Here is a 15,504-nt window from a genome sequence, read left to right as displayed (position 1 = left end):
AGAAGTACTCAGATCTTGTACTTGAGTAGAAGTAGAAGTACTCAGATCTTACTTGTAAAAGTAGAAGTACTAAGATCTTGTACTTGAGTAAAAGTAGAAGTACTCAGATCTTGTACTTGAGTAAAAGTAGAAGTACTCAGATCTTATAGTAAAAGTAGAAGTATTCAGATCTTGTACTTGAGTAAAAGTAGAAGTACTCAGATCTTGTACTTGTAAAAGTAGAATTACTCAGATCTTGTACTTGAGTAAAAGTAGAAGTACTCAGATCTTGTAGTAAAAGTAGAAGTATTCAGATCTTGTACTTGAGTAAAAGTAGAAGTACTCAGATCTTGTACTTGAGTAAAAGTAGAATTACTCAGATCTTGTACTTGAGTAGAAGTAGAAGTACTCAGATCTTACTTGTAAAAGTAGAAGTACTAAGATCTTGTACTTGAGTAAAAGTAGAAGTACTCAGATCTTGTACTTGAGTAGAAGTAGAAGTACTCAGATCTTACTTGTAAAAGTAGAAGTACTAAGATCTTGTACTTGAGTAAAAGTAGAAGTACTCAGATCTTGTACTTGAGTAAAAGTAGAAGTACTCAGATCTTGTACTTGTAAAAGTAGAAGTACTCAGATCTTGTACTTGAGTAAAAGTAGAAGTATTCAGATCTTGTACTTGAGTAAAATAATAAGTACTCAGGTCTTGTTCTTGAGTAAAAGTAGAAGTACTCAGATCTTGTACTTGAGTAAAAGTAGAAGTACTCAGATCTTGTACTTGTAAAAGTAGAAGTACTCAGATCATGTACTTGAGTAAAAGTAGAAGTACTCAGATCTTGTACTTGAGTAAAAGTAGAAGTACTCAGGTCTTGTTCTTGAGTAAAAGTAGAAGTACTCAGATCTTGTACTTGAGTAAAAGTAGAAGTACTCAGATCTTGTACTTGTAAAAGTAGAAGTACTCAGATATTTTACTTCAGTAAAAGTAGAAGTACTCAGATCTTGTTCTTGAGTAAAAGTAGAAGTACTCAGATCTTGTACTTGAGTAAAAGTATAAGTACTCAGATCTTGTAGTAAAAGTAGAAGTGCTCAGATCTTGTAGTAAAAGTAGAAGTACTCAGATCTTGTACTTGAGTAAAAGTAGAAGTACTCAGATCTTGTAGTAAAAGTAGAAGTACTCAGGTCTTGTACTTGAGTAAAAGTAGAAGTACTCAGATCTTGTAGTAAAAGTATAAGTACTCAGATCTTGTACTTGAGTAAAAGTATAAGTACTCAGATCTTGTAGTAAAAGTAGAAGTACTCAGGTCTTGTACTTGAGTAAAAGTAGAAGTACTCAGATCTTGTACTTGAGTAAAAGTAGAAGTACTCAGATCTTGTACTTGAGTAAAAGTAGAAGTACTCAGATCTTGTAGTAAAAGTAGAAGTACTCAGATCTTGTACTTGAGTAAAAGTAGAAGTACTCAGATCATGTAGTAAGAGTAGAAGTACTCAGGTCTTGTACTTGAGTAAAAGTAGAAGTACTCAGATCTTGTACTTGAGTAAAAGTAGAAGTACCAGAGTGTAGGAATACTCTGTTACAGTAAAAGTCCTGCATTCAAAATGTTCCTCAAATGAAAGTAGAAAAGTATTCTCATTTAAATATAGTGAAAGACAGTAAAAGTAGTCGTTGTGCAGATTGGTCCATTTCAGAATAATATATATGATATGTTTTATAATGATTGATCATGAAAGTGTTCTCAAAGCTGGTGAAGGTGCAGCTAGTTTGAAGTACTTTGTATACTGCAGGGTAGCTGGTGGATTTACTCCAGGTGGAACTAAAGTCTGATTCAACACTTGGTTAGATTTCACATCATTCATCCACATCTGTGAAGTAACTAAAGGTATTAAATACAGGTAGTGGAGGAAAAGTACACCATGTACCTCTGAACTGTAGAGGAGTAGAAGAACAAAGTAGCAGAAAATGGAAATACTTAAATAAAGTACCTCAGATTTGTACTTAAGTCAATGTAGTTCCCACCTCTGGTTGTGTTAAGTGCTTACGTGGCTGAAATATCTGAAGTGCAGGATGTATTGTGAGGCAGAGGAACATTGTCTGCTGGAGCAGAATGGACAGCAGGCCGCTTCAAACACACCTCCGCTCAGTCAATGCATCAGGGGGCCGTTAGTGTTCATATGAACCTGCAGGAGGTCATGGAGAAATGTCTGGAGAGATCCAGCTCTAAGTCAAAGTCAATCTTTCAGTTTGTGTGTACAGACAGAGAGATCGAAATACTGTTTCCCACAATCCCGAATACAAAAACTACATATATATATACAAATATGTATATGGGCATTCCAGAATTGGAGGACAATTTAGACTCCAACATTTTTGAAAAAATGAACCTTTTATTTTATAATTTTTTTTATGTATTTAGGAAAAACAGAGAATAAACCATAAAAAAAGTGATTTGCCCAGCTAGGCATCACATTAATATTTTCCAATGAAGAGTTACCCCTGTTACTCTAATTATAGTAACAGGGTTGAAAATCAATGCTAATTTGAGCTTTAACCTCAGGAAGTATTGCTAGATGTAGCATGTAATGCTACTTTCAAGGCAAGGACCAACTTTATCTAATGCAAGAAAGATCACTTTGAAATGAATATGCTTTATTCTGATAATATGAGTAACAGGGTTGAGTGGGTCAGAGTGCCACACTCTTTTAAGACTGAAAAGATTGTAAAAATATGAAAAATGAAAGAGAGGACTTAGTTGTGGTCTACCCATGGCACTAGCACATGGCTTAATGATGTCACTTCCTGTGTGTCATCTGACCTACAGTTTGTTCACTTCCTGTGCCCATCTTAAAAGGTTTGGGGTTGAACGCATGTTGAGGGACACACCTTCTGTGCAAAATGACTGTTATCTAAAATATGTTTATGATTTTAACAAATTGATTTTACCATTACAAGAGACATATATCAATAGAATAATGCCAAAAAAAGTAAATAAAATCCCTTTTTAAATGTTATATTTGACGCAAGTTGGTCACCAAGAAGCGGGGACAAGAGAAAAATGCCATTTTAGGGGATGTTCGAGAGCTATTTGATAATTTAAATAATATTTTGAAACCACTTTTACTACAACTTTATATACATTTAGTCTCAAGACAAGTATGTTTAACACAACAAGTGCATGTTTTAGCCTTTTGGGCATGGATTATTAGATTTTTTATATGGGGGACATGAAATGTCCTCCAATTCTGGAATGACCCATATACCTATACAATCAACAGACACATTTATACATATGCACACATTAAGACATGAATAAAAGCACAACAATCAATATAAACAAAATAATAGTCACTTCAATATCTTTGGGGTGTTCTCTCAGCTCTACGATTTCTGACAGAACTTCAACCAAACGTCACATTTTGTATTCCATGAACCTGAAGTAAGACCATCCGGGAAATGGGAAGTCATTTTTGAAACATGAATAATATTTCTTTGGAAAGTGCGGCCTTTAAAGTGAAACTTAAACAATCTTTTTAACAAGGAGACATTTTTTGGAAAGTGGGGACCTTGTTGTGAAAATTAAGACATTTTAGAAACCTTTTTGGCAAGTGTGGTATTTAAAACAATATATTTAAAAACATTGAAAGTCTAGCCATTATGTAAGAGATTTGACTTCTTCATGTCTCTTCTACATCAACATGTGTCCCCTCTTCTTCATGTCTCTTCTACATCAACATGTGTCCCCTCTTCTTCATGTCTCTTCTACATCAACATGTGTCCCCTCTTCTTCATGTCTCTTCTACATCAACATGTGTCCCCTCTTCTTCATGTCTCTTCTACATCAACATGTGTCCCCTCTTCTCCATGTCTCTTCTACATCAACATGTGTCCCCTCTTCTCCATGTCTCTTCTACATCAACATGTGTCCCCTCTTCTCCATGTCTCTTCTACATCAACATGTGTCCTCTCTTCTTCATGTCTCTTCTACATCAACATGTGTCCCCTCTTCTCCATGTCTCTTCTACATCAACATGTGTCCCCTCTTCTTCATGTCTCTTCTACATCAACATGTGTCCCCTCTTCTTCATGTCTCTTCTACATCAACATGTGTCCCCTCTTCTTCATGTCTCTTCTACATCAACATGTGTCCCCTCTTCTCCATGTCTCTTCCACATCAACATGTGTCCCCCTCTTCTTCATGTCTCTTCTACATCAACATGTGTCCCCTCTTCTTCATGTCTCTTCTACATCAACATGTGTCCCCTCTTCTTCATGTCTCTTCTACATCAACATGTGTCCTCTCTTCTTCATGTCTCTTCTACATCAACATGTGTCCCCTCTTCTTCATGTCTCTTCTACATCAACATGTGTCCCCTCTTCTTCATGTCTCTTCTACATCAACATGTGTCCTCTCTTCTTCATGTCTCTTCTACATCAACATGTGTCCTCTCTTCTTCATGTCTCTTCTACATCAACATGTGTCCTCTCTTCTTCATGTCTCTTCTACATCAACATGTGTCCCCTCTTCTTCATGTCTCTTCTACATCAACATGTGTCCCCTCTTCTCCATGTCTCTTCTACATCAACATGTGTCCTCTCTTCTTCATGTCTCTTCTACGTCAACATGTGTCCTCTCTTCTTCATGTCTCTTCTACATCAACATGTGTCCCCTCTTCTTCATGTCTCCTCTACATCAACATGTGTCCCCTCTTCCTCATGTCTCTTCTACATCAACATGTGTCCCCTCTTCTTCATGTCTCTTCTACATCAACATGTGTCCCCTCTTCTTCATGTCTCTTCTACATCAACATGTGTCCCCTCTTCTTCATGTCTCCTCTACATCAACATGTGTCCCCTCTTCCTCATGTCTCTTCTACATCAACATGTGTCCCCTCTTCTTCATGTCTCTTCTACATCAACATGTGTCCCCTCTTCTTCATGTCTCTTCTACATCAACATGTGTCCCCTCTTCTTCATGTCTCTTCTACATCAACACGTGTCCCCTCTTCAGTCTTCTAATCATGTCTCTTCTACATCAACATGTGTCCCTCTTCTTCATGTCTCTTCTACATCAACATGTGTCCCCTCTTCTTCATGTCTCTTCTACATCAACATGTGTCCCCTCTTCTTCATGTCTCTTCTACATCAACATGTGTCCCCTCTTCTTCATGTCTCTTCTACATCAACATGTGTCCCCTCTGTGGAAAGAGACTCTGAAAGTTTCAGGAACAAAGATTCTCTCTCTTTTTGATCCATTTCTATAAAAACCTGTCTGAAAATGAGCTGATCAGATTTTGTCCACTTTATGATGTCATAACGATGTGTTGTCTTGTGTAACCATTAGCCAATCAACAACCAAGGTAACCCCCCCCCCCTTATCACCTGAATCTCCTCCTAGAGCACCATTGAGTTCTTTGTAACCAAATGTCTCTCAGAGGGGCGTGGGGAGGGGCTCCTTATTTTCATCTAAAGTAACAGACAGAGAATCAGCACTTTGGAAACAGGGCTGAAACAGAGGGGATTATGGGTAATGCTGCAATGATCTGTTTGGTGTTTCAGCCAATCAGAGACAGGCTCTGGATATATCTGAGACCTGTGATATACTGATGAGAAACAGTATGATAGGGGACCTTTAAAAGAAGTGAGCGTCTCCTGTGAGTGTTGTGCAGCATGGAGCTAAGCTCTGCTTCACCATGTTCAGTCTGGGTTCAGCTTGAGTCTGGGTTCAGTCTGAGTCTGGGTTCAGCTTGAGTCTGGGTTCAGCTTGAGTCTGGGTTCAGCTTGAGTCTGGGTTCAGCTTGAGTCTGGGTTCAGCTTGAGTCTGGGGTTCAGCTTGAGTCTGGGTTCAGTCTGAGTCTGGGTTCAGCTTGAGTCTGGGTTCAGCTTGAGTCTGGGTTCAGCTTGAGTCTGGGTTCAGTCTGAGTCTGGGTTCAGCTTGAGTCTGGGTTCAGCTTGAGTCTGGGTTCAGCTTGAGTCTGGGTTCAGCTTGAGTCTGGGTTCAGCTTGAGTCTGGGTTCAGCTTGAGTCTGGGTTCAGCTTGAGTCTGGGTTCAGCTGAGTCTGGGTTCAGCTTGAGTCTGGGTTCAGCTTGAGTCTGGGTTCAGCTTGAGTCTGGGTTCAGTCTGAGTCTGGGTTCAGCTTGAGTCTGGATTCAGCTTGAGTCTGGGTTCAGCTTGAGTCTAGGTTCAGTCTGAGTCTGGGTTCAGTCTGAGTCTGGGTTCAGCTTGAGTCTGGGTTCAGTCTGAGTCTGGGTTCAGTCTGAGTCTGGGTTCAGCTTGAGTCTGGGTTCAGTCTGAGTCTGGGTTCAGCTTGAGTCTGGGTTCAGTCTGAGTCTGGGTTCAGCTTGAGTCTGGGTTCAGTCTGAGTCTGGGTTCAGCTTGAGTCTGGGTTCAGTCTGAGTCTGGGTTCAGCTTGAGTCTGGTTTCAGCTTGAGTCTGGGTTCAGCTTGAGTCTGGGTTCAGCTTGAGTCTGGGTTCAGCTTGAGTCTGGGTTCAGTCTGAGTCTGGGTTCAACTTGAGTCTGGGTTCAACTTGAGTCGGGTTCAGCTTAAGTCTGGGTTCAGTCTGAGTCTGAGTTCAGCTTGAGTCTGGGTTCAGTCTGAGTCTGGGTTCAGCTTGAGTCTGGGTTCAGTCTGAGTCTGGGTTCAGCTTGAGTCTGGGTTCAGCTTGAGTCTGGGTTCAGTCTGAGTCTGGGTTCAGCTTGAGTCTGGGTTCAGTCTGAATCTGGGTTCAGCTTGAGTCTGGGTTCAGCTTGAGTCTGGGTTCAGCTTGAGTCTGGGTTCAGCTTGAGTCTGGGTTCAGCTTGAGTCTGGGTTCAGCTTGAGTCTGGGTTCAGCTTGAGTCTGGGTTCAGCTTGAGTCTGGGTTCAGTCTGAGTCTGGGTTCAGCTTGAGTCTGGGTTCAGCTTGAGTCTGGGTTTAGCTTGAGTCTGGGTTCAGCTTGAGTCTGGGTTCAGTCTGAGTCTGGGTTCACCTTGAGTCTGGTTCAGCTTGAGTCTGGGTCAGCTTGAGTCTGGGGTTCAGCTTGAGTCTGGTTCAGCTTGAGGTCTGGTTCAGTCTGAGTCTGGGTTCAGCTTGAGTCTGGGTTCAGCTTGAGTCTGGGTTCAGCTTGAGTCTGGGTTCAGCTTGAGTCTGGGTTCAGCTTGAGTCTGGGTTCAGCTTGAGTCTGGGTTCAGCTTGAGTCTGGGGTTCAGTCTGAGTCTGGGTTCAGCCTTGAGTCTGGGTTCAGCTTGAGTCTGGGTTCAGCTTGAGTCTGGGTTAGCTTGAGTCTGGGTTCAGCTCTGAGTCTGGGTTCAGCTTGAGTCTGGGTTCAGCTTGAGTCTGGGTTCAGCTTGAGTCTGCGGTTCACTTGAGTCTGGGTTCAGCTTGAGTCTGGGGTTCAGCTTGAGTCTGGGTTCAGCTTGAGTCTGGGTTCAGCTTGAGTCTGGGTTCAGCTTGAGTCTGGGTTCAGTCTGAGTCTGGGTTCAGCTTGAGTCTGGGTTCAGCTTGAGTCTGGGTTCAGCTTGAGTCTGGGTTCAGCTTGAGTCTGGCTTGAGTCTGGGTTCAGCTTGAGTCTGAGTTCAGCTTGAGTCTGGGTTCAGCTTGAGTCTGGGTTCAGCTTGAGTCTGGGTTCAGCTTGAGTCTGGGTTCAGCTTGAGTCTGGGTTCAGCTTGAGTCTGAGTTCAGCTTGAGTCTGAGTTCAGCTTGAGTCTGGGTTCAGCTTGAGTCTGGGTTCAGCTTGAGTCTGGGTTCAGCTTGAGTCTGGGTTCAGTCTGAGTCTGGGTTCAGCTTGAGTCTGGGTTCAGCTTGAGTCTGGGTTCAGCTTGAGTCTGGGTTCAGCTTGAGTCTGGGTTCAGCTTGAGTCTGAGTTCAGCTTGAGTCTGGGTTCAGTCTGAGTCTGGGTTCAGCTTGAGTCTGGGTTCAGCTTGAGTCTGGGTTCAGCTTGAGTCTGAACAGAGAGAGGTGTGCAGAATGCTGAAGCACCTTTCCTTTCACACTGCAGTCACTTCCTGCAACAACATTCTGTCCCGTCAAATACAGTCTCATACTCTGATGGCCTTATGCTCTGTTCAATTGTATTGGTAGTCTTGTATGTGTTTAACAGGGTTTACATTTCAGGAGGCAAAGGAAGTGTAAAAGGAGGTTTAATGATGGGACGGAGGACCAGCTGTTTCCTCTCATGAATATAGAGAGCAGGGGTGTCAAACTCAAGGCTCGGGGGCCAAATCCGGCCCGCGACCTCATTTCATGTGGCCCGCAAGAGCTTGCAAAGAATATTATATACAATTGGTGTAACTGTGGAATATTTGCTTTCAATTAGTTATTTATGAGGTTACCAGAACTGATAATAATCCAATGCAGAGCCAATAATATAATACATTATTTAATATATATTATACATGTATATTTATATAGAGAAGCTAAGAGTGTGCAAAGCTGTCATCAAGGCAAAAGGGGGCTGATTTGAAGAATCTAAAATATAAATCATATTCTGGATTTTTTAACACTTTTTTGTTCACTAGATAATTCCACATGTTCTTTTATAGTTTTATTTTATTTTTTGTTATTCTTTATTTATTTGGGGTCACATTATAATACAAGTTCAGTTTTTCAAATCATATATTTTTAGAGACCCGAAAGTAACAAATGAAATGGCAAACAAAATTAGTCAAAATAAAATAAAAACGAAAAAGTACACAGGGGTTTTTTGAAATAGCAAATGTCTACACATGTACATATGCATACATATCAACATACATTCAATACACAGACACACATACATGTGACCATACACACACCTATACATGTACATTCAATCGGTGTATAGAAACAGTCAAACAAGGGATGGTCGTCTTTGGGATATGTAAACTCTCCACTTTTTCCATACTTCTTCAAATGTGTTTTCCTGAAGCCTCATTGAGAAGGTGATTCTTTCTTTCTTTCTTTCTTTCTTTCTTTATTTCGAACAGATTAAAAAATAACAAATAACAAATGTGAAAAACAGAATACCGTATTGTTATAATACAGTATTTATCCACATTCATGGTAATATTTGTATATTCAACAAAAAAACAAAAAAAGTCTTCATATTAATAATAATAATAAATCATATGTGTCCGAAAGGGAGCAGGAGGAAGCAAATGCTTATTCATTCCCACCCCTTACTTGATCAATGATTGTCCTTTAAATCATTATGAAAGTTATTCCTACTTAGATTTACATTTATACAAACATATACAATCATGTCTCATCTTCAATCACCTCTCTTCATTCTCATATTTTTCCAAAAAAGTGTTTCTGTACATCCTTTTAAACTGAATGATGCTTGTGCTTTGTTTGAACTCCTGCTCCAAACCATTCCATAAAGTCACCCCACACATTGTTAAACTCATACTTCATGACCTTGAGTTGTTTAAAATGTAGATTTCCTCTCAGATGATACCCACCCTCTCTGTCTACGAACAATGTTTTTAATTTCCTAGGAAGTAGATTATGTCTGGCTCTGATTCTTTCCATAACATAGATTTCATGGGTTTTGTCGTACCAGTTGTCGAGAGAAGGGATATCCGCTTTGAGACATTTTCTAGTTATTGCTTTTTTTGCTGCAACGGTAAGAATTCCAAATAATTGTTTTGTTTTGGAGTTTGAGGGGATTGAATGTACGAGCCCAAATAGACATTCACCCCAGTTTAAAGGGATTTCTCCTGTCTGTTATAGTTTTTCTTTAGTTTTAATCTACAATGTAGAAAAGTATTTAAATAAATAAAAGCCTTCGAATGAGAAGGTGTGTCCAAACTTTTGACTGGAACTGTACATTTATAAAGTTACAACCGGCCCTGAGTGTAACCATAATGCTGATGTGGCCCGCGATGACATTGAGTTTGACCCCCTGCCACAGAGACTGTAAGCAGAACTTATTTTTCCTCTGAGGATGAAGCTGCTCTGTTCCTGCATTTGAGATCGATTTCAATTGTATATTGACTTTCTTTATTATTTTATTAAATATAACAAAAGACAAACTTTGTCCGTTAATCATTTATCAGTTTCTCTTAAGAACTTCCTCCACACATTCAATCAAACTGCACTTTTACTAACACCTCCAACACGAACCGGCATGTTATGTGAGTGAAGCTGTGGAACGACCTGCCCGTGCTCATCAGACAGGCTCCCACACTGTCTGCTATTAAATCCCGTCTTAAAACCCACCTCTTCTGCTTAGCATTCGGAAACAAGTAGATTGTTGCTTTTATTTGCTTTCAGTGGTCTATTGTTTTTATTATATGGCTGTTATTTATTTTTTAATTATTACGTTTGTTTTGTGTTGTATCATGTATTTTAAATGTATTTATATTATGTTGTGTGAGCTTATCTCTCTGTACAGCACTTTGGTCTGAAGGTTTTAAAGTGCTATATAAATAAAGTTGGATTGGATTGGAAGCTGCAGGAGTTCAAAGGCTTCAAATCACAAGGCATTAAATCAGGGGTGTCAAACTCAATTTCATCGCGGGCCACATTCGCATAAAGGTTGCACTCAAAGGGCCGGTTGTAACTATATAAATATATAATATATATATATAAGATAATGTATTATATATTACATTATTGCCTCTGAATTGGATTATTATCAGATAGGATAATAACTTAGTAATTAACTACGTCTGAAAGCAGAAGTCCAGGGTAAATAATTGCAAGTCTCTTCAGTGCGCATGTCACAAAACGAGATGCATTGTGGGACATGTAGTTTATGGGCATATTATATTATAAACGTATTATAAACGTATTATATTATTTGCAAGCTCTTGCGGGCCACATAAAATGAAGTCGCGGGCCGGATTTGGCCCCCGGGCCTTGAGTTTGAGACCCCTGCATTAAATGAAGTAAAAGAGTGAAAGAGTGCCAGTCACTCCTTACTTTGTTTATCAGAGGCATTTGTGACAGTTGCTCCATTTAGGAAGGAAGTACAGTAAGTAACGGATAAACAAACAATTACACAGTTCAAATTATGTATATAAACATATAAAAGTAAGGATTTTCAATATAAACATACAATAAATAAAAATATTTGTATAAACAGAAGAACTTAGAGTAACATTTCCATACTAAATATATATAATAATATATATAAACACCTAAAAATGTATAAACACAAACATTTTAATTCCAAGAAAAAAACGATAAAATCAAATATAATTTTGGAAAGTTGGAAAAAAAATCCAATAAAAAAGAATCATAAAAATAGACATGAATACAAACACAGAAAGTTAATTAAACAAGGTTATTAAAAGTATTTATATATATATATACCAGATGTTAAATATCCAACACATTTATATTGATTAACTATAACAAGTTCAAGTAAAAGTGTGCTCATTGTACTTCAATACATATCCGAATGTACCGTGGTGTATGTATTGCAGTTTGAAAAGGTTTGGCTGCTCGTGGTGCACCGAGCTCTGGTGCCAGACACAGTTAGTTAAATGTGAACCCCGGAGTATTTCCTGGTGCTGGTGATCCCCTCCCCTGGATAATTTATGTTGGGTTATGTAATGGCCGTCTGTGCCACTTGGCTGCCTTCTGCCGTGCTACTGGTAGCGCTGTAGTGTGAATGCGTGGATGTGCTGGTACTCTACACTGCATACTGAGGCTCTGTGCAGCAGGGATTGTCCCGGCTGAGTGATGGCCTTTACCTTCTCTAACTCACTCTGACCTACAGCGCTTTGTCTCTTGATGCCCTATAGAAACTCAGAGGGGAACAGGAAGTGGAGTTGAACCTACGTTAGCAAATGCAACAAGTTAGCTGAAGTTAGCTGCATCAGATCACATTGGCAAATTGAAATTCAAAACTTAAAGGTGGGGAAAGTTTGAGAAACCGGCTCGAGATACACTTTTTGTTATATTCCAAGGAATGCTCTTAACATCCCGATAGCAATGAATATCTGAAGTGCTTTGAAGCCGTAGTGCTGTAAAAAGCACGACCAATCATCTGAGCCGGCTAAAGTAACTGGATGGCCTACCTGCCTGTCAGCCTTCCATCTGTGCACAAACTGATCTCGTGCCCTCATTGGTCATGTGCGCGTTCGTGTGTTGGAGGAGGGGCTCTGTGAGGAAGTGGCAGATTTTTTCCGGCTGTGTATTTTCAAATTCTAGCGCACTCGAGCTGGTTTCTCCAAAATTACCTACCCCACCTTTTAAAGGGGAAAGTCATTTTTAAAAAGTGAAAAAGAAAGACGTTTTTTGGAAAGTTAGGGAGTTTTTCAAAGAGTGAAATACATTTAGTGGAGCTGAGGGTCCTGAGGAACGTACGTTAGGAAATGCAACAAGTTAGCTGAAGTTATCTGCATCAGATGAATCATGAAATGTAGGGGAAACATACTTTACCGCCTTCTCTAACTCACTCTGAGCTACAGCGCTTTGTCTCTTGATGCCCTGTATAAACTCAGAGGGAACGGTTAGTGGAGCTGAGGGTCCTGATGAATGTACGTTAGGAAACGCAACAAGTTAGCTAAAGTTAGCTTTAAGTTAGCATCATCACATTTTGAAAGTTAAGGGAGAAGTGATTATTTGAAAAGAAACATGACATGTTAAAGGAGACCTATCATGCTATATTTAAATGATATAGTGTATGACCATACCTATATAAGGTATATTTATACATTTTATTTTTCAAAATACCAAACAGATCATTTTTTAGCCATGCCTCGTTTCGCTCATTTTCGCTCTTTTCCAAGCCTGTCTTTGAAAATTCTGAGCAGCAGCTGACCACGCCCCCCTGCAGAAGAGCGGGGCATGCGCCGGCGAGAGTCACGTTACCATGCTTTCTGTGATTACGAGTGTGGAATAAACATGTCATCTCAAAGCAATGCATGTGTTCAAGCGTATTATCAATTTGATCCAGAGACTGACCCTGAAGCAGCGGAGGTTTTGGTGGAGGTGCAAAGATCTCGGTTGCAGCAGGACGTTTCTGAATGGTTAGTTGACAAGCTGTTGTTCCTATTTATTTTACTCTGTTACGATGATTGCTACTTATTCCGTTTATATTTTGGCTAATTAGCAAGAATGCTATGTGTACAGTTTATAACTTAGAGCTTGTAACGCAAAAACAGCGATACATATATATATTTATAAAGGGAGACATTCATATTTTCAGCATATATACAATGGCCTCATTGCGTTTATTAATAGTTTACACCCCTTTTCTTCCAACATCGTGCAACAACCGTTGGAAAGTTCAATAACTTAGAGTGATAAAAAGTATAACTCCAACAACACCTCAGTTGTCAGCAGTGTGTGTAGTTTCATGTGTTTTTAAAAGCTCAGTTATTGACTTCTTTCTACAGGTGTACATGTGCAAATTGCGGCACGATGCCTTCTGAACGGAGAATGTGTGCTGCATGGAGATACCACAGGTAACATTTTTGATAGCTTCACTAAGTTGTCTGTTTAGAGAATGCATTTTTAACATGTCATTCAATATGTTTATCACACTAGGTGTCAAGACGGATTCAGGAACTTGAGGACTCTGTAACCTGTATGGTGGACCATCCTGGATTGGAGCCTGTGTGCCTGAATGTGTTCTCCCTGCAGAATGCATTGAATATTTACAGAGCTGAACATGGTGGACTACAGTTGAGGCAAATAGAGCAGTGAGTGGTTTGTTTCTTTTGACTGAAATTGTAAAACGAATGCTAATATTGTTCATGGAAATAAATACTGGTGTATATGGCTTTATGCAATCTTTCATTGTACATGTACTATTATATATATATATATTATTACACAGCAATAACACACCCATGTGTACGACAAAAAAAGTCCACACACAACCTTATGCTTTTGAAATCAGAATATTCTTTACCCATCCAAACATGAATAATCACGACACATTTGATATCAACTCGGAACTTTATTGTCAAAATCAACGGTTCTTTGAACCCATAAAAAAAAACGAAATGTACTTGTATTTTGTATAAATTACACTAAATATTTTTTTTAATGATTTCAGGCGTCACAGGTATCTCGCCTACAGAAGCTTTGTGAGCTGGTGCTGGGGCTTCCTTGGACGCAGGATCAGAGTGGTGATTCCGGCCTGCGTTGTCCTCAAGGAGGCAGGAGTTTCCTGATCCGCAAAATGTCGATGTTGGGTTCAGACAGCAGCCAAATTGAACCGTGTAGCATACCCGGCGATGACCTCGTCCCTGTCAGGTCGCTCATAATGGTGCAGGGTCCACAAAGACTTGGTCGAAGATGAGGTCCATCAAGTTGGCCACGTAGCCTGTGCAATGTTTAAAAAAAAGCACAACAAAAAATGTGGTTTAGATTAGTATATGCATGTAAAAAACTGAAAGTTCTTTCTAATTTTATATTTGTAAATAGTTGTATAATAAATATTTTAAACACTTACGGAATGTGGGGTCAGTCTTTACTGGTTTTGCTCTGCATTCTCCCTTCCTGGCCTTTGGGAACTGCAGTTTATACAGAGGGTTTCCAGTGGATGTAGTGGCTTGTGCACGCTCAGCGTTTTCATTGTAGTGCAGGGCTGCCAGGTACAGTCTTTCATTTCCGCCATGATAAAAAAAAATGTAAATAATAGCAAAGGATGTACAAATTGTCACTAATTAGTAAGTATGTGAGGTGCTGGCCTGTAAAGAAGAAAACATAGTTAGAACAAAATCATCTCAATTTAGTATTCAGGATGAGAAAATACTATTTGTATAATATAGTCTGAAATCCCAAAAGATGGGGCTTAAAACTCTCTATTTAGCAAAGCTCTTTGCTTAGCCTTTTCCAATCTGAGTTAGTTTTGAACCGTAACGTGCATGCTGTGTTTCTGACTCAATACAGATGATATGTTGGAGAGGGGCTGAGCTCAGTAGACTGACTGTAATGAGTGCTAGCCACTAATTAGCCTGTTGCTAGGTAAGGCCTCGTCAACAACAACAGACCAACGGGGCTTTAGTTCTGTTTTACTCGTGGTGTGTGTCCCCCCCTCGCATACATACAGTGTTGTATCCTCACACACCCCCATTTATATTCATGTGCGCAAACAAGTAAACACACAAAAGCTTTTACATATAACGCTGCAAAAAACGGCATGTCTCATTAGCGTAGCGTAGCTTAGCTTACAGATCTGATCGTTCTTACAGACTACAATCACAAAAGCTTTTACATATAACGCTGCAAAAAACGGCACTTACCTACAGAAGATTACGTTTGTTATTATAACTTACTCAATATGATTTTAGAGGATACAAAATACTAATAAATAGGAGAATAAATACTTGTGTTATCGGCTAGGGCGTGGCTTTACAGCCTTCACACAGATCGCCATTACTGCAGTATGTCTGAACATGTTAGCAAATGCCTGATAATTAAAATAAAAGACAAAGCAAAGACTGCGGAGCGTACAACATAAAATGTTATAAAAACATATAAACACCTAACCGATTACTATTTGGGTTTGAGGCGACATTGATACGGCGAAGCTACATGCTACATGCTACATACTACAAGCTAGAGATAGCTTTATCAGGAAAAACACCGCTAAATAAAAACTTACAGCTT

At 39.6% G+C, this 15,504-nt stretch overlaps 1 protein-coding gene across 1 annotated transcript in view; it reads left to right on the top strand.

Annotated features, from left to right (window-relative positions):
* Window positions 1–15,504, top strand: part of slc7a10b (solute carrier family 7 member 10b) — a 46,402-nt gene that overhangs the window by 644 nt on the left and 30,254 nt on the right. The gene's annotated exons all lie outside the window — the stretch shown is intronic.

Source organism: Gymnodraco acuticeps, unplaced genomic scaffold (genome assembly GCF_902827175.1).
Source record: "Gymnodraco acuticeps unplaced genomic scaffold, fGymAcu1.1, whole genome shotgun sequence".
In the NCBI taxonomy this organism is placed as follows: Eukaryota; Metazoa; Chordata; class Actinopteri; order Perciformes; family Bathydraconidae; genus Gymnodraco; species Gymnodraco acuticeps.
The sequence above is the reverse complement of the archived record's forward strand: the minus strand, read 5'-3'. Positions and strand labels throughout refer to the sequence as shown.